We start from the raw sequence: 19952 nt of genomic DNA on the forward strand, positions 1-19952 counted from the left end.
TCCTAGCTTCTTGCTTCTGCCTTGTGGTCTGGTACCCGTTTATCCGTGGGTTTGCTCTTCAACACAGACTTGACTGCAATTAATTAACTGAAATTTTGTTGAGTACCATCCATGGACCCTGGAGCTGAAGGCTCCCTCCTCACTTTTGGGTGCTAAGGGCATTGTGCTGATATTTTGATTTGAGGTCATGTTTATTCCTTTATTCATGCTGTTCACAATGTAGCTGCTAAATGTACACCTATATTAAGAATTCCTGCTGTTGACATAGGTATAGCAAATAGAGTCCAAATCATGCATAACTGCTCTACCGGGGAATTGGGCAAAGTCTGTGAAACTGTTTTTTGTTTTCTTAAGCCCTAGGAATGTTTTAAGAACATCTTTAGTAGAAGCATCTAAATTACATTTCTATTTAAGTCATGTTTTAAATAATAGTTCATCTGAAGGAAGAAAAATGTGTAAAGATTTTTGTGACTCTGAGAAAATCTATGAAAGAAAATAATTGAAAAAACACTTTACACCAAAAGCAATTCTAGCTAATTGTTCTTAAAGCTCATGTGTTAAAAATAACATCTGAAAGAGTTGTGTTGCAGAGATTTGCAATTCACTATTGTGCAAAAGTTACTGTTAAATGTACTATTACCAGGTATACATAATACAAGGCTGTCCTTATAAACATTCATCTACACAAATGGGCCATATTGTAGAAAGAGAAAGTGGGTTTACAATTTTAGTTCAGCTGATTCTTATGTGGGACTAGGGAGGATAGCTTGAAGGAACTGATTTGTTTCTTCATCACAAATAGGGAGGTCTTCTGTCATACACACACACACACATACCTACATGTATATATACATTTGTTATTCACTCATTCTCACTCTTTTAACATGTCAAGTATAATATGCCTACATAAATATGCATATATCATAAGTGTACAGCTTGATAGATTTTCACAGACAGAAAATACCGAGGTAACTAGGACTTAAATTAAGTAAAAAAAGATTACTTTCTAGATGCGTACTCTTGTACCCTTCCAGTCACAAGCTCACCACAGGGGTAACCGGTATCCTGACTTCTAATAGTATAGATGAGTTTTGCCTTTTTTTGCACTGTTTTTTTTTTTTCATTTTTTAAAAATTAAGGATTGAAGTATTTTCAGTGAAGCAAAAGAAATACAGAAATTTTAAGAGTTCAGCTCAATAAATGTTTACACATATATATACTTGGGTAACCATAGATTTCTATCATGCCTGAAGGTTTCCTCCTGCTCCTTTCTAGTCAATACTCAACCCCTCCCCAGAGGTAACCACCACTCTTACTCTTAATTATTTATTCAGTGAGACTTTTTCGTGTTAGCTGCTGTGCTGGTTGCTAGAAGTGAACAACCTCGTCCCTGCCTCCAAGAAATTTATTGTGGAAAATCTAGATCTATAAGCAGGAAATGTTAATGCTGAGTGCTGAAGGCTATGATCAAGAAGGGAACACTCTGGGAGCTCCTAGGAAGGGCAGCTAAATCCAGCACAAACATTGGGTAAGGCATCCCAGTGGGAGGGATGACTAAACCAAGAGCGAAAAGATGGGGAAAAATTAGCCAGGTAGAGGAATTACAGGGGAACCACAAGGTAACCACTTCTACTGAACCCTGGAGCCCAGAAATTGAATGGTCTGGAGTTTAGGAGGACTGGATCTTAAAATGTTAGGTGGAGAGTGATAGAAAATGACTTGGAAAGACAGAAACCAGGCCACATAAGAAATGTGGGCTTTGACCTGAGTTTGTGGCAGATATATGACCAAATTAGAACTTTAGGAAGTTCACTGACTGTGGTTTAGAGACTGAATTGAGAAGAACAGGATTCAACCTAGGTGATCCAATTTTGAGTTGAAGAAAGGACATTGTCTCAGTATTCCAAGTGACAGTAGAACCAGAAATAGGAATAATGAGAACTGCAGCTAACAGCATAGCCGGCATTAACTAAACCAGGTGCTGCTAATTGCTCTCCTAACCTACCACCTGTAAATTCTCAACACAGCAACATGAGGTAGATGTTACAAACTCCATTCTATTTACGGTAAAACTGAGGCGCAGCATGGAACAACATAGCTAAAATTTCACTGTAAATGACGGAGCCAAGATTCAAACTTCAGAAATCCTAACTCTCGGACTTGCCTTCTTAACTACTCTGAGTAGAACTCTTCTGTTAACTCCTTAGATTAATCATCAGCAAATGTCTTCAGTTTACATGCATTGTGAGTTTAGAGGACTTTTCCCTATGGGAAGAAACCTATTGATTTTCCTCTTCTTTAACCTGTATTCTCATCTCCACCCTCACCCATATAAAATTTTCTCTACCGATCTAAGGTGTTATAATAATAAAACTCTGGCAACTTTCTGGTTTCTCCGTTGATGTTGTGCTGGATGACCTAAGCATATTGTTAAAGATTTTCCTTACAAAAAACAAACAGAAAAATCTCGTTTTTTTTGTGTTGTTCTAATTGCCATCTGAATTCAGTGCACACTCCTTCACACAGAACTCAAGACCCTCTGACATCCTGAGGCAGTCTATGCTTACACTCATTTTTCTTTCTCCAAATCCCCACATATCATAAGTCAAACTCCACTTGAAACTCTTGCTTTTCCTTGGGCTGCTCTGTTCTCTCATGCTTGTTTTTGTTCCTGTCTTGAATGCTTTCTGCCTCTGTGTTGAAATCCAAGGCACTGTTAAGGGCCCAGCTCCAGGAACCTCCCCAACCCCTCATACCTCTCCCTCAGACTCCATTTAGGCTCCTTCCTCTGCAAAACCATAGTACTTTCATAGTACTGTACTTTGTTTATACCTTTATAGCACTTAGTGAGAATTCTATTTGGTATACTTTCAAGGAAATTAGGAAGGACTGCTTGCCTGCTAAAGTGATCTCACCATCTGGCTCCTATTGCTTGAAGTTTTACAATTAAAACCAGAGGTGAATGAAGCTAACAGAGTTTCAGCTTCAGTGCCCTCTACTTGAACGGGCCCCTGTGAGTTCTGGGAGTTGTAGGATGTTCTAGGTAGAGAACGGAGGCAGATTGCTATTAGGAAGCATATGTAATCATATTTGTAAATTTTCTAAAGAGATCTGAAAATATAGACGTACATGAATCTCCATGTCTTCAATGTTTTGTTGGCATTTCTTTTCTCATTCTAAAGCAATGATCACTTTCATATCTGACTTTGTAATTTTGTATTCTTTTTCTTAGAGAACCCCACGAATCATACAAACTTCATGTCTCACAAAATCTGGATCCACCCCTAATTATCACATTATTCCACTCAAGTCGTTCAGAGTATTGCCTTGCCTGGATTCGTCTTCCAGCATATTTCATTTTTACTGCTAGGGATATTTAGCCATCACTTAGATAAACATCAGGCCCAGTTAGAAATTAGTCCTGTTCCCAGCCAAAGCTTAAAAGCAGTAGCTCATTCTGTCTGCAAAAGTTAGCGATGTTATGGATCCTTTTCTGATCTTGTATGGTAGTTAGGTTCCAGGAATTGTGTACCTTTCCCCTGTTTCTTGCCATCGCCTGGCCTATTCTAATAACTAAGTCCCTTTCTTGTTTTCCTATGTCTGCGTCCCTGCCTTGAGTATCTTTCAGGCAATATAGTCTCAGAGCTGGAATAAAGGACATACCACTTAGGGAAGCTTTGACTCAGACCTCTAGGAAGACTAGACACTGGATTTGTTAAACACACACACAGTAACAGCGAAACCACAACATCAATGGCAACAAGAAAGGCAGTATTACAAGAATAGGGAATAGCATCAGTGAAACCAGCAGAGAGGAAATAAAGGACAATAAGGGAGCAGACTTGCTAAGAGATGGGTAGAAGGGGAGGGTAGGAAATGGTTTGTCAGAAAGGGTACTAGGACACTGGAGGGCCTTGATAGCTAAAAATGAGAGTCACCATTTACCATGGCTTACCCTGATAATAGCAGAGAATATTTCTGATTTTTCTTCCTTAAGTTAACCCTTAGATACTGCTTTGAGATATTCAGAAGAATAATAAAAAGATTAGCATCTATTTGTGGATAATGGAAGTATGTAGGATTCAAAGTATATTGATAGTATTATGTATAAAATTATCAGTACATTTCTGTTGGCTAAGATTATAGATGGATGATTTTATTACATCCTTTTTTCTCTCCCTCAGCCATTTTTTTTTTTTTTTTTGCATTAAGCACTTAGTAATTTTTTAATTAGGGGAAAACAAAACTAGTAATGTTAAAATATGTTTGGAGAAAAATATATAAAAATAAACACTCAAAAATGAACTCAAAGGACATATTCCAATTTGTTGAAATATGTGAGTTTTAAAAACATTTTTTTATTATTATTACTATTATTATTTTAAGTTGTGTCAGTGAATTGTTACAAGTTTTCATAACCTGGTATTTACTATTTTTGAATTAGGAAAAATAAATAACATTATAGAAGGAAAATATGGGAAGAAATATTCTAAAATATTAAAGATGATTATCTTTAGGTGGGGACATATTAGAAGACTTCCTTCTTTTGACATTTTCTTTTCAACAATTTCTATAATAGGAACCATTAACAGTTAAATTTTATCTAAAATAAGTCAACATGTTAATATCTAAATATTGCATAATATAGTTTTGTGTGTAACTATTTCTAGAAATAGTTTCAGAAAGCTGTATTACATTGTTACTTACCATATCTTCTAAATAAATAACTAGCATATTTCCTCTTATAAATATATTTTTGACAATATCTATTTTGAACATGTCATAAAATTGTTTTAAATGTTGGATGAATTCATTGCTTCATGCAGTAAGCATCAAGTTAAGAATTAAATAGTTATTCATTTCTTCTGCAATAGTATTTCAAGCTTCTTTCATTTTAATGCTGACAATGTGGTAATAGATGAAAATATTTTCAAGACTGTTTTTATCAATAGTCACTCTAACACAAGTGATTAAATAGAAAACCATAAAAATGATAGTTTTATTCTCTTCAAAATAGTTTTTCATCTGGGTGGCTGCTCTCGTAGAAATTTGTTTAAGACTCTAAGACTTGTATTAGGAGGCAGATGTGACTTAGACTTGCTTTAAATTCTTAATATAGTACACAAAGAAAGGACAACTAGTCAAAGAACCAAAAAGTATACATAGTAATCCTAAAAGTACTATCACTTCAAAGTGAATTACAGCACTATATGGAAAAAGGCTTGCATTGCTATTTAAGTTCTTCCATTCATTTCAACAGGATTAAAATAAATGATGCACTTACCTCACCTGGCATTGAAATTCATGGTGATGAAAGGCAAGGGTGAACTTCAACGATGCAATGTGCTAGATTTAAAATTTGATGGAGGGATTTACTTCTCAAATTGTCATTGCCATTGATTGGATTTACTAATCAATGAGCAAGAATTGACTGAAATGAGAAGCTGTGCCTAAAACTGGTAAATCTATATTTCATATTTTACTTTTGCCTTTTGAAAGACAGGACAATTTATTTGATCAGTGGCTGAGATAACATTATATATGAGCCTGCTAAACTTATATTCTGGATCCTTACCTAAAGCTATCTCAAAATCTCATCTAAATTTGCCTTGAACTCTAATTATTAATTTGGAAATGTTTTTTTCTAAGATAATATATTAGAGTTCTAGATTTTAATCATGCTTTGATTCTTCTGGCCTTACTAACTCATCTTTGTGGTTTCACATTTTTAGCCTTTGATATCACATCCGCTTTTGTTTGTTTATTTTTATTATTTAAGCAATTTTTTCAATCATTAGTATGATTATCTAGGTCATCAATCTTGATCATTGAAATTTTGTATTATACAAAAATGCCTGATCAGTTAGATGAAATTAATCAAAGCTACAGTATGGATCATACATGTTTAGTGATCAGTTGGCAGTGGTTTTACACTTTCCCAATAATTATTTTAAGCTCATTCATTTCCTTTTAGAAAATACATACATAACTGCTAACCTTAATTATTTTGAGGTTGTGTTGACCGCAGCTTATGGCAGTCATGCTAGCAAAAACCATTCTTTAAAAACATTGCTTTTTTACAGAGGTTTTTTTGGAGTGATGAAAAGGTTTTGGAAATAGTGATGATGTTTGCACAATGTTGTGAGTTCAATTAATGCCACTGATTTGGACACTTAAAAATAGTTAAAATGGTGATATTTTATGTCCTACATATTTTATTGCAGTAAAAAAATTAAAAGGAAACATAAGAAAAAATTAAACTGTATGTTTTATAATCAAAGGGAACACTTTTGAGTTGATAGGTTTGGGACAGTGCAGATGATTGAGGTTTTTCACTGGAAGTTTTAGAAAAGAAAGGATTCGTAAGGTGCTCTCATAAGGAATGTTGTACTCAATTCAACATGGTTAAATATGAACTTGATTTTCAGAGTCCACTGAGTGAAATCCGTGGCATTTTGAATTGTAATGTTTTGAAATTGTCCATGTGATTTAGTCAGCAAGGGGCTTAGGAGTGTCTCTCTCCGGTGTGGAGTGGAGTTCGAGGTGGCTGGCAACTTGATCCTTTTCTTGCTGTTCACTGCCTGCTCCCCGCAGCCCCTCCCTCCAAGCCCGCAGCAACTCGCCACCGCTGAGTGGAGAGTTAGAGGTGTGTGGGGAACCCAGGAGTGTGACTCTCACATCCTCTTAAAATTCTGTCTCTCTGTTTGGACTAGTCATCCCAGTCCTTAAAACCATCCCTGAGAAATGGGAAGGAAAAGGCTCAGGATGAGAGAAGTGGGATATTTCAAAATTTTGCCAAAAACAGCAAAGTCGGAAAATCCTTGGCAAAACAGAAGAACTGGCTACTTTTAACACGTTTCTCATTCCTGGGATCCCCTGTTAACTGCAGTGCTACTGTCCCCAAAGGTTCTGTTTTTGCAGGTGGAAAAGCAGTTGGAGCAGCACCCTCTCTCCAACTCAAACATTCTTTTCCAGGCCCTCTGTGAGCAGCCTGCTCCAGTGGGCTCAGCGTTCAGCTGTCAAGTCCCAGAAGGCCCATTAGCCCTTAACCAAATGACAGCCAGTAAAGTTCCGTGGAGTGAAGAATTAGGGTGAGCTGTTAACCTTCCCCATGCAAAGGACAACAAAGAAATTCTAGTAAGAGGTAAAAAGACAGACACTCAATTTACTCTTCTGCTATTAAATTCTCATCCCCTGCTCATGAAAGAAAATGTGTGCTTTTCACAACTGTTTTCCTTGGGCGTTTGGCATAGCAGGCTACCTGCAGCAGCAGCCTCTTTGCTTCTCTGCCATTTATTTTCCCATTCCTGCTTGCTGCCTGCTCCACTCAAGCACCTTATATAAGGTGATACCACTTAAGCTGAAGTGTAAAATCTGCCTGCCCTAAATGGGATATGGAAATGTGGGAATATTAGCCCTTAAACAGTAGGCTAAAATTTCTTTCATCCGTCTATCCCTAAGGCAAATGGGGTTTTAAAGCCAAAATCACAGGTTGCCTTTTGCTTTGTAAATCAGCAGTTGGATGTGTAATTGGGTTTTTTTTTTTTTTTAAATGTCAGAATGACTCTTGGGTGTTGATCTGGCAAGTGGAAGTAACATAGAAAGGCTGTATAAGTAGTTTTAGAATGGCAGTTAAAATCTCATGATCTGACTTTAACAATTGATTTTGCTCCAAATTTCCATATTGGTGTTATTCATCTTTTGGCTGAGGATCTGGAAATGGAGCTTTTTTCCCAGTGAAACTCGGACTAAGCCTAATATTGGACTTGTCGTGTTCATAGTTTGGATAGGTAAATTTTATACATCTAATTTGCAGACCAGCTTATAGAAACATGAGATGAAAAGACCATTTCATGTATTCCCTTGGAAAGGTGGAACATTTTCTTCCAGTATGTTTTCCAATTTACTTTTGGAATTTATGGAAGTTAAGAAAAGTACCATTCCATTATCTAATAGTTCTTGCTAATAGGCAGTTTTCTTAAATACCTAGCCTAAATTTTCCATTGCTCATCTGACTTTAAATCTTCATAATTTTCCAACCTAATGGATTTTAGAACTTAATGTTTGCTAAATCTTTAGTTAATAGCTATTCTCAAGATTGTGATTTTTTAAAAAATGCATATTAAGTGATTTTGCTCCCTTAGAAATTCTATAAACTACTGATTGAATGTGTGAAACATTTATGCCCTATATCTAAAAGAGTAAAAACTTCATCCACAAACTATTGCTCTGGATAGCAAGACATGAGCTCATTTCTTCTGCCTAGCTAAGAAAATTATTTTGCTTGGCTTGATGCTGTCAAAGTATCTTTAAGAAAGAATAAAATGTGAATTGATCATGCTTGTGGGTGATTTTCTGAGGTTGAGTCAAGAATGGTATATATGGAAGGACACAACAGAACTGGAGAGCAGTAATTTCTTTCAATCACTAGTAACCTGTGGGGTGTTCAGTCATTGACCTACCAGTAAAAGGCTGCATCTTTTCATCACTATTTCCCTGTGATATTTGGATCTTTTAGTCTACTCACATTTCAACTTTTATATTAGGTATTGAAAAGCCATCCCTACTAGTCTTGTCAGTTCAGGTGCTATATGGATAAAAACTGTTGCAAATATTTTCTGCATGTTCCTCCTTATAATTAAGTCCAGTATTTGGTAATAATAGCTAGAATATATTGAATACTTCCTATGTACCAAGAATTATTTGAAGTGCTTAATCTGAATTAATTTACCTAGTCTTGACAGAAATCTTGTCAGGTATGTTTATTATTCCCATTTCACAGGTGGAGGAAGTGAGGTACTGATTAATTCATTCACCGAAGGTTTCACCACGGCAACGAGACAAAACCAGGATTAGTTTCCACATATTCAGTTCTCCAGAGCCCGTGCTTTTAACCACAACTCTACCACTGTCAAAATGTGAATATTTATACTATTAAAGAATACTTCACAATAGCACTTATGGAGTATTCTTGCCAAAAATATTAAGCATGAATTTGATTAATCCTCTAGATCCAATTTCCAATTTATACGAAACACAGAATGTAGAGAAAAGTGTTAAGGAAACACAGAGATGCTGTCAGCAAAATCCAGGCTGTGGGAAACTGGATAGTACAAGGAATCTAGTTTCTTTAACAAATAAATTGCAAGGAAGAGAGAGAGAATGTGCATGCGAGAGGAGTGGAAACCTATAAATTTAAGAAGACTTAAAAGATGCACTCCCATGTTCATTGCAGCATTGTTCACAATAGCCAAGAGGCAGAAACTACCTAAATGTCTATCATTTGATGAACAGATAAAGAAAATGCAGTATATACATACAGTGGAATATTATTTGGCCTTAAAAGTATGACAGGAAATTCTGCTATTTGCAACAATGTAGATGAGCCTGGAGAACATTATGCTCAGTGAAATAAGCCAGACACAGAAGGAAAAATACAACATGATACTACTTATTTGAGGAATCTAAAGTAGTCAAACTCATATAAACAGAGAGTAGATTGGTTGTTGCCAGGGGCTAGGAGCAGGGGGAGACAGGAAGGTAAAAGGGTACAAAGTTTCAGTTATACAAAATGAATAAATCCAAGAGATCTGCTGTACAGCATAGAGCCTATAGTTAACAGTACTGTATTGTATTAAAACAGTATTGTACTAAAAATCTAAAATCTGCTAAGAGATCTTAAGTGTTATCACACACACACAAATAAATAAATATAAATAAATACGGCAGGAGGAAACTTTTGGTGGTGATGGATGTATTTGTGACATCGATTGTAGTGATGGTTTCACTGATATATACTTATCTACAAACTCATCAAGTTGTATACATTAAATATATACAGCTTTTTGTAGGTCAATCATACCTCAACAAAGTGGTTTTAAAAAAAAAGTAGGTTTAGTAAAGTTAAGCCACCAGTAGAAATTAGCATTAATATACTTTAAAAAAAGGAGAGACTTAAACACGTATCAACCAGTAACAATGTGTGGATTTCATTTAGATCCTAACACAAGAAAAACAATTTTTTAAAATTATATGATGTACAGGATTTCCTTCAAAATAATATTGGATGGGACAAGTGGATGAGGGTATAGAAAATGTCAGATTGGCCATGGATTGAAAATAATTGACAATATGTGATAGAGATATGCAGGTTTATTCTATCTTTTATCTCTTTGTGTATATTGAAATTTAAAAAAAAATTAACAGTAAAAAAAGTAAAAATAATTAGTGGCAATTTCTTCAATCTTTTGAAAAAATTATGTGATTTATAACAACATATGAAATTAGTTACTACATAGAAGTAAGCCAAAAGATTTCAAGTGCTTATGGTTTCATATTGATATAATGAGCTGCCAATTCACATATTTGAATTAGCTTATATTTTCTTTCACAAAGAACCCTGCAAAGCATCGTTGTGACTTTAAGGGTAAGACTATAGTGCAAAAATTTATTGTCAAAAGGAACTGACAGCAAATAAAAAGATGGCATAAATCCTTCAGAGCAGAGAGAGCAGAGTATGATCAGATTTACAGAAAGTGGTACTCATTTACCAAAAGTGATTAAATTATAGTCAGGATGTACCCTGAAGTACCCACTTCAGTAGACAGACCGGAATATATTTAGAAAATATAGAACACTGCACTATCTCTCTGCTTTATCTTTCACAAACCACTCTTGTGTTTTCATAACATGGAAAATACTTACCTGTGTTTTCATTGATGCTTAAGACATGAAACTTGTTGCAGAGAAGCACCGTATTTTTCTTTTAAAATTGATTAGATTTAGTTCAACAAAAGGCACCATGTGCATTGTGAATTTTTTCCTATAGATATAAGGAAGATAAACTTCCCAAGAAAGGGAATCCCTGACTTTAAAAAAAAAGGTGGTATAATCATAAAACCTAGAAAATGCCACAAATGGGAATAGCATCAGGCACAACACGAGTGCTAACTTCTATTGGTATTGCATGACTGATTTCCTTCAAGCAAGCATAACTATATGCTTTGGGAAAACCATGCCCTAGTGGTTATTAGATGTATTTTCCTTCAGAAATAACTGCTCTTAAAATTAACTATTCAAAGTAAGAACTCCAAAATATATAATTTGTCAAAAGTCATATTTTGGCCTTTAGATAGCCAGAGGAAATCATTATGAATTTATGGGGTTAGAATCATAAATCTGCAGTACACTGTGCTTGTGAGAACTACTTCATCTGCTAGAGTTACATTATTGCATTTGAGTAAGTTAAGCAGAGTACTTCTAAAGCTAGTTTTCCTTTAGCTTCACTTCACCATGAGTCATCAATGCTTGTAACAGAGGGGACAATTTGAGAGGTGTGAAACCCTGATCCCCCTGTTGATCTCTGTTCTTTGCAATAGAAATTACAAGTTTGCATTTTCATTCAACAGCCTGCAGGGGAGAGGAATCAGATTGTGACTAAAGCATGTACCTGACAAAATGTTGCGTTGCATGGCAGAGCCTTGCTGCCGCTGATAATCACGGGATGACTTGCAAGGTTATACCACTGTATTATTTCACAGCCAGTTATTTCTATAGGTTTTATGCATTAACACATAATATGCTGGTTTTTTTACATAACATGACAAGATTTAGTGAAATCCTTTTTCAGTAAAATACTGAAGACCCCTAGTTGTCTATAATATTTTAAATTAAAGATTATACTTAGTTTTTAGATGTTCATGAATAGGCAGAAACAGAAGTCTTTACCAAAAGATAACTGAATTTTTAGGAAATTCAGTGTTTGCTAATTGTATTTGACGTGTAAAGGATTTTCTAGTAGGCTTTTTATTTTTTTATTTTATTTTTTTTAATAGATCTTTATTGGAGTATAATTGCTTCACAATACTGTGTTAGTTTCTGTTGCACAACAAAGCAAATCAACAATATGCATATGCATGTCCCCATATCCCCTCCCTCTGGAGCCTCCCTCCCATCCTCCCTATCCCACCCCTCTAGGTCATCACAAAGCACCAAGCCGATCTCCCTGTGCCATGCTGCTGCTTCCTACCAGCCGACCGTTTTACATTCGGTAGTGTATATATGTCGATGCTACTCTCACTTTGCCCCAGCTTCGCCCTCCCACCCATGTCATCAAGTCCATTCTCTATGTCTACCCCTTTATTCCTGCCCTGCAACTAGGTTCATCAGTACCTTGTTTTTTTTTTAGATTCCATATATATGCGTTAGCATACAGTATTTGTTTTTCTCTTTCTGACTTACTTCACTCTGTATGACAGACTCTAGGTCCATCCACCTCACTACAGATAACTCAATTTCATTTCTTTTTATGGCTGAGTAATATTCCATTGTGTATATGTGCCACATCTTCTTTGTCCATTCATCTGTCGATGGACATTTAGGTTGGTTCCATGTCCTGGCTGTTGTAAATAGTGCTGCAATGAACACTGTGGTACATGTCTCTTTTTGAGTTATGGTTTTCTCAGGGTATATGCCCAGTACTGGGATTGCTGGGTCGTATGGTAGTTCTATTTTTACTTTTTTAAGGCCTCCATACTGTTTTCCATAGTGGTTGTATCAATTTACATTCCTACCAACAGTGCAGGAGGGTTCCCTTTTCACCACACCCTTTCCAGCATTTACTGTTTCTAGATTTTTTCATAATGGCCATTCTGACTGGCGTGAGGTGATACCTCATTGTAGTTTTGATTTGCGTTTCTCTAATAATTAGTGCTGTTGAGCATCTTTTCATGTGCCTCTTGGCCATCTGTATGTCTTCCTTGGTGAAATGTCTATTTAGGTCTTCCACCCATTTTTTAACTGGATAGTTTGTTTTTTTGATATTGAGCTCCATGAGCTGTTTGTATATTTTGGAGATTAATCCTTTGTCTGTTGTTTCATTTGCAAATATCTTCTCCCATTCTGAGGGTTGTCGTTTTTGTCTTGTTTATGGTTTCCTTTGCTGTACAAAAGCTTTTAAGTTTAATTAAGTCCCATTTGTTTATTTTTGTTTTTATTTCTGTTACTCTAGGAGGTGGGTCAAAAAAGATCTTGCTGTGGTTTATGTCAAAGAGTGTTTTTCCTATGTTTTCCTCTAAGAGTTATATAGTGTCTGGGCTTACATTTAAGTCTTTAATCCATTTGGAGTTTATTTTTGTGTATGGTGTTTAGGTAGTGTTCTAATTTCATTCTTTTACATTTAGCTGTCCAGTTTTCCCAACACCACTTATTGAAGAGGGTGTCTTTTCTCTGTTGTATGTTCTTGCTTCCTTTGTCATAAATTAGGTGTCCATATATGCGTGGGTTTATCTCTGGGCATTCTATCTTGTACCATTGATCTATATTTCTGGTTTTGTGCCAGTACCATACTGTCTTGATTACTGTAGCTTTGTGGTATAGTTTGAAGTCGGAGAGCCTGATTCCTCCAGCTCTGTTTTTCTTTCTCAAGATTGCTTTGGCTATTTGGGGTCTTTTGTGTTTCCATATGAATTGTAAAATTTTTTGTTCTAAATCTGTGAAGAATGCCATTGGTAGTTTGATAGGGATTGCACTGAATCTGTAGATTGCTTTGGGTAGTATAGTCATTTTCACAATATTGATTATTCCAATCCAAGAACGTGGTATATTTCTCCATCTGTTTATGTCATCTTTGATTTCTTTCATCAGTGTTTTATAGTTTTCTGAGTACAAGTCTTTCGCCTCCTTAGGCAGGTTTATTCCTAGGTATTTTTTTCTTTTTGTTGCAATGGTAAATGGGAGTGTTTCCTTAATTTCTCTTTCAGCTTCTTCATCATTAGTGTATAGGAACGCCAGAGATTTCTGTGCATTAATTTTGTATCCTGCAACCTTACCAAATTCATTGATGAGTTCTAGTAGTTTTCTGGTGGCATCCTTAGGATTTTCTATGTATAGTATCATGTCATAGGAAAACAGTGACAGTTTTACTTCTTCTTTTCCAATTTGTATTCCTTTTATTTCTTTTTCTTGTCTGATTGCTGTGGCTAGGACTTCCAAAGCTATGTTGAATAAGAGCGGCGAGAGTGGACATCCTTGTCTTGTTCCTGATCTTAGAGGAAATGCTTTCAGTTTTTCACCATTGAGTATGATGCTTGCTGTGGATTTGTCATATATGGCCTTTATTATGTTGGGGTAGGTTCCCTCTATGCCCGTTTTCTGGAGAGTTTTTATCGTGAATGGGTGTTGAATTTTGTCAAAAGCTTTTTCTGCATCTATTGAGATGATCATATGGTTTTTATTCCTTAATTTCTTAATGTGGTGTATCACATTGATTGATTTGCATATATTGAAGAATCCTTGCATCCCTGGGATAAATCCCACTTGCTCATGGTGTATGATCCTTTTGACGTGCTGTTGGATTCTGTTTGCTAGTATTTTGTTGAGGGTTTTTGCATCTATGTTCATCAGTGATATTGGTGTCTAATTTTCTATTTTTATGATATCTTTTTCTGATTGTAGTATCAGGGTGATGGTGGCTTTGTAGAATGAATTTGGGCTGTTTCTCCCTCTGCAATTTTTTGAAAGAGTTTGAGAAGGATTGGTGTTAGCTCTTCTCTAAATGTTTGATAGAATTTGCCTGTGAAGCCATCTGGTCCTGGACTTCTGTTTGGTGGAAGATTTTAAATTACGGTTTCAATTTCATTACTTGTGATAGGTCTATTTATATTTTCCAATTCTTCCTGGTTCAGTCTTGGAAAATTGTACCTTTCCAAGAATTTGTTCATTTCTTCATGGTTGTCCATTTTATTGGCATTTAGTTGTTTGTACTAGTCTCTTATAATCCTTTGTATTTCTGCAGTGTCCATTGTGATTTCTCCTCTTTCATTTCTAATTTTATTGATTTGCGTCCTCTCCCCTTTTTTATTGATGAGTCTGGCTAAGGGTTTATCAATTTTTTTTATCTTCTCAAAGAACCATCTTTTAGTTTTAGTAATCTTTGCTATTGTTTTCTTCGTTTCTATTTCATTTATTTCTGCTCTGATCTTTATGATTTCTTCCCTTCTACTGACTTTGGGTTTTCTTTGATTTTCTTTCTCTGGTTGTTTTAAGTGTAGGGTTAGATTGTTTATTTGAGATTTTTCTTGTTTCTTGAGTGAGACAGTATTACTCTAAACTTCCCTCTTAGAACCGCTTTCGCTGCATCCCATAGGTTTTGGGTCGTCGTGTTTTCGTTGTCATTTGTTTCTAGGTATTTTTTATTTCTTCTTTGAGTTCTTCAGTGATCTCTTGGCTATTTAGTAGCGCACTGTTTAGCCTCCATGTATTTGTGTTTTCTACAGTTTTTTTCCTGTAATTGATTTCTATCTAATCTCATAACGTTGTGGTCAGAAAAGATGCTTGATTCGATTTCAATTTTGTTAAATTTTCCGAGGCTTGATTTATGACCCAAGATGTCATCTACCCTGGAGAATGTTCCATGTGCACTTGAGAAGAAAGTGTATTCTGCCACTTTGGGTGGAATGTTCTATAAATATCAATAGATCTATCTGCTATTGTGTCATTTAAAGTTTGTGTTTCCTTATTTATTTTCTGTTTGGATGATCTGTCCATTGGTGTAAGTGGGGTGTTAAAGTCCCCTACTATTATTGTGTTACTGTCAATTTCTCCTTTCATGGTTGTTAGCATTTGCCTTATGTATTGAGGTTCTCCTGTGTTGGGTGCATAAGTATTTGAAATTGTTATGTTTTCTTCTTGGATTGATCCCTTAATCATTGTGTACTGTCCCTCCTTATCTCTTGTAACAGTTTTTATTTTAAAGTCTATTTTATCTGGTATGAGTATTGCTACTCCAGCTCTCTTTTGATTTCCATTTGCATGGAATATCTTTTTTCCATCCCTTCACTTGCAGTGTGTATGTGTCCCTAGGTCTGAATTGGGTCTCTTGTAGACAGCATATATATGGGTCTTGTTTTTATATCCATTCAGCCAGTCTGTGTCTTTTGGTTGGGGCACTTAATCCATTTACATTCAAGGTCATTATTGATATGTATGTCCCTATTACCATTTTCTTAATTGTTTTGGGCTTGTTTTTGTGGGTCTTTTTCTTCTCTTGTGTTTCCCGCCTAGAGAAGTTTCTTTAGCATTTGTTGTAAAGCTGGTTTGTTGGTGCTGAATTCTCTTAGCTTTTGCTTGTCTGAAAAGCTTTTGACTTCTCCATCGATTCTGAGTGAGATCCTTGCCGGGTAGAGTAATCTTGGCTGTAGGTTTTTCTCTTTCATCACTTTAAGTATATCCTGCCACTCCCTTCTGGCCTGCAGAGCTTCCACTGAAAAATCAGCTGATAACCTTATGGGGATTCCTCTGTATGTTATTTTTTGTTTTTCCCTTGCTGCTTTTAATATTTTTTCTTTGAATTTACTTTTTGTTATTTTGATTAATATGTGTCTTGGTGTGTTTTTCCTAGGGTTTATCCTGTTTGGGACTGTCTGTACTTCCTGGACTTGGGTGAATATTTCCTTTCTCACATTAGGGAAGTTTTCAACTATAATCTCTTCAAATATTTTCTAGACCCTTTCTTTTTTTCTTCTTCTTCTGGGACCCCTGTAATTCAAATGTTGGTGTGTTTAGTGTTGTTCCAGAGGTCTCTGAGATTGTCTTCAATTCTTTACATTCTTTTTTCTTTATTCTGCTCCTCAGCAGTTATTTCCACCATTTTGTCTTCCAGCTTACTTATTCGTTCTTCTGCCTCAGTTATTCTGTTATTGATTCCTTCTAGTGTATTTTTCATTTCAGTTATTGTGTTTTTCATCTCTGTTTGTTTGTTATTTAGTTCTTCTAGATCTTTGTTAAACATTTCTTGTATTTTCTCAATCCATTCCTCCATTCTATTTCTGAGATTCTGGATCATGTTTACTATCATTACTCTGAATTCTTTTTCAGGTAGGTTGCCTATTTCCTCTTCATTTATTTGGTCTTGTAGGTTTTTACCTTGCTCCTTCATCTGTGACATATTTTTTTGCCATCTCATTTTTTTTTTTAATGAGCAGATTGTGTTCCTGGCTTACTGGTTGTTTGGCCTGAGGCTTCCAACACTGGGGTTTGTAGGCTATTGGGTAGAGCTGGGTCTTGGTGCTGAGATGAGGAACTCCGTGAGACCTCACTCCAATGAATATTCCCTGGAATCTGAGGTTCTCTGTTAGTCCAGTGGTCCAGACTTGGAGCTCCCACTGCAGGAGCTTTGGCCCAACCCTAGGCTCGTGAACCAAGATCCCGCAAGCTGCCTGGGGTGGCAAAAAAAAACCCTCAAAATCAAAAAAAAACATACAATAACAAATTAAAAAATAAAATTAGACTAGGAAACTAACAGATATATTAGGAAGAATATAAAAATAAAAATATAGATGAATCAACAACCGTAAGGTACATCAGTACCACAGTAGTAAAAAGGAGGAGGAGGAAAATGAAAAAAAAAAGGGGGGGAAGTCTTGGCTGTGGAGGGTGAGGCCTAAGCAAGGGTGAGGTTTGGGCAGTGGGAGGGGCCAGTGCTCAGGACCCACAGTCTGTAAAAGGCCCTGGGGGCTGTGGGGCGTGGGGCTTAGGCTCAAGGAACAGGAGGGGCCCAGGCATGCCCTCCACCCCTGGTCTCAGAGGGCGGGGGACCTCACCTGGGATCCCAGCAGGCTTCCTGGGCTCGAGTGGGAGGGGCAAACACCCTCCTCTCCTCTCCTGCTCCTCCGGTCTGGGAGGACCCCTCCCACCTGCCTCTCCTGATCTCCCCGGCCTCCCTCCTATGCCCCCAAAGACCCACATGGCCTGGAGGGGGCCTTAGAGGACAGGGGACTGGCCTGGGAGCTCAGCAGGCTCCCAGTGCCCGAGTGGGCGGGGCAATCACCCTCCACTCCTCTCCTGCTCCTCCTGGAAGTCCCCTCCCGCCTGCCTCTCCTGATTTCTCTGGCCTCCCTTCTATGCCCCCAAGGACCCAAATGGCCTGGAGGGGGGTTTGGAGGGCAGGGAACTGGCCTGGGAGCTCAGCAGGCTCCCCTGTGCCCGAGTGGGCAGGGCAATCGCCCTCCACTCCTCTCCCACTCTTCCCAGAGAGTCCCTCCCGCCTGCCTTTCCTGATCTCCCCGGCCTCAGGGGCGCCGATCCTGTCTGGCCTCCACTTCTCTTCCCACCTCTGTCCCCCTATGACCTATCGGTTCACTTTGGGATTCCTCCCATCTCCTTGGGCGTCAGAGTCCCCCACCTGTGGCCGGCAGGTGCCCTAGCTGTGGGGAGACACTAACTCTGTGTCTTTCCTACACTGCCCTCTTGACTCCCACCTAGTATGCTTTTTAAAGCAAATAATTTTATTTACAATGTTCTGGGCACTGCTTTATGTGGTCTATTCAGCTTAAAGAGATAAGGTAAATTATTATGAACTTTTGTTATTTGCTTTGGACACAATGACACTTTTCTACTAATTATGACTCTTTTTTCCTCGAGCAAAGGATGGTTTAAAGTTAAAGATAATTATTAATTAATTTATATTATGGCAATTATGATTCCCAAGAAGATCATCTTTCATTATCTGTACATAATATCTGTGAATGAACAGTTAGAAGTTACATTATGGAATCAAAATGTGTATGATGAATTCATATATCCCTCGGTGTCACCCATACAATTGCAAAAATGAGAGAGTGAAACAATTGGGTGAAGATTTCTTTCTTACCTTAAAATAGTTTCAAAATGAGAATATATTTTGCACTTACTAAGTGATGAGAGATGGTATCATTGCCTATATCATGTTATGCAGCGTCCTAATTTTATGTCTCTGTCATAAATCCTAAAAGCTGGAAAAAGCAGTAATTTGTCACTTTTTAGTTTTTCTCAATTCATAAGTTCCCTTGAAATGCTGATCCCACTTGAAATGTTTCTGCACATACCAAACAAATATTTTGCTTCACAATCAACATTTGCTTATCCCAGAGTGACCATATTTCCTTCCTGTTTTATAACTTTGCTAGCTGTGTAACTATTATTAGCCCCCATTTTCACTCTAAAATAGCCTGGGTTAGAAAATAAATTGTATGGTCAGTCTAGTTCATACCTGTATGCATAACTAGTTCAAAAATTCTAGTTGATTTTAGAATTCTACCCTGTATGAAATGAATCTTATGCAATTATAATCTGAGTTGTGATCTGTGGTGGAGTTCAGGACACATACCCACAAAATATGGTACCTTGGCATATTGAGTATTTTAAACTGAAGGAGTTTGAGAAAACGGGAAGAAGCAGGAAGGTCATTTTGACCTTTCTCCTACTCTTCTCCCCTGAAACATGTTAGAAAACCCTCCTATGTGAGGTGTCCTTCCTATTCCAGGAGAAATGGAGTATCCGTATGTCCAAAGACAAAAAAACACTGAGAAAAATCCTAACAAACAGGCCTTCCTTAGTTTCCTCCAGTTTAGTACACTTGCCTCATACTCCTTGACCTATCATATTTCTCCATGACTGTCTACTCTTCATCAAATGTAACATAAAAATACTCAGGTAAGTTTCTTGGGTCTCCATGTTCTTATGAAGGGTCCCATGTCACATAAAACTTACATTAAATACATTTGTATGGTTTTCTTCTGTCACCTTGCCCTTGTCAGTTTAATTTTTGGACCCAGCTAGGGGATCTAAGAAGGTTAAGGGGAATTTTTTCCTCCTTTAAATTTGTGCTTTTTCTATCAATGTCAAGAATAAAATAAGAAATGCTGAAAATTTAAAGGGCTTTAAATTACGATTTTTTATCAGACTAAAAAATATGAATCAGAACTTATTACATTAAACATTCGTCTTTTATTAATTTTGGTGAAAAAGTAGAGTTTAATGAGTTGTAAAAAATACATTTGAGCAATAATACATTGATACATAAGCATATGGATAGGAATCACTCACAAATGAAAGTACATTAACCTGACAAATATTCCAGCAAACATTTGCTCTGAAGCAGACTGTTCAGCAATGTCATTGATACAGAATGTTAA

This window comes from Balaenoptera musculus, chromosome 3 (assembly GCF_009873245.2).
Source record: "Balaenoptera musculus isolate JJ_BM4_2016_0621 chromosome 3, mBalMus1.pri.v3, whole genome shotgun sequence".
Taxonomy (NCBI): Eukaryota; Metazoa; Chordata; class Mammalia; order Artiodactyla; family Balaenopteridae; genus Balaenoptera; species Balaenoptera musculus.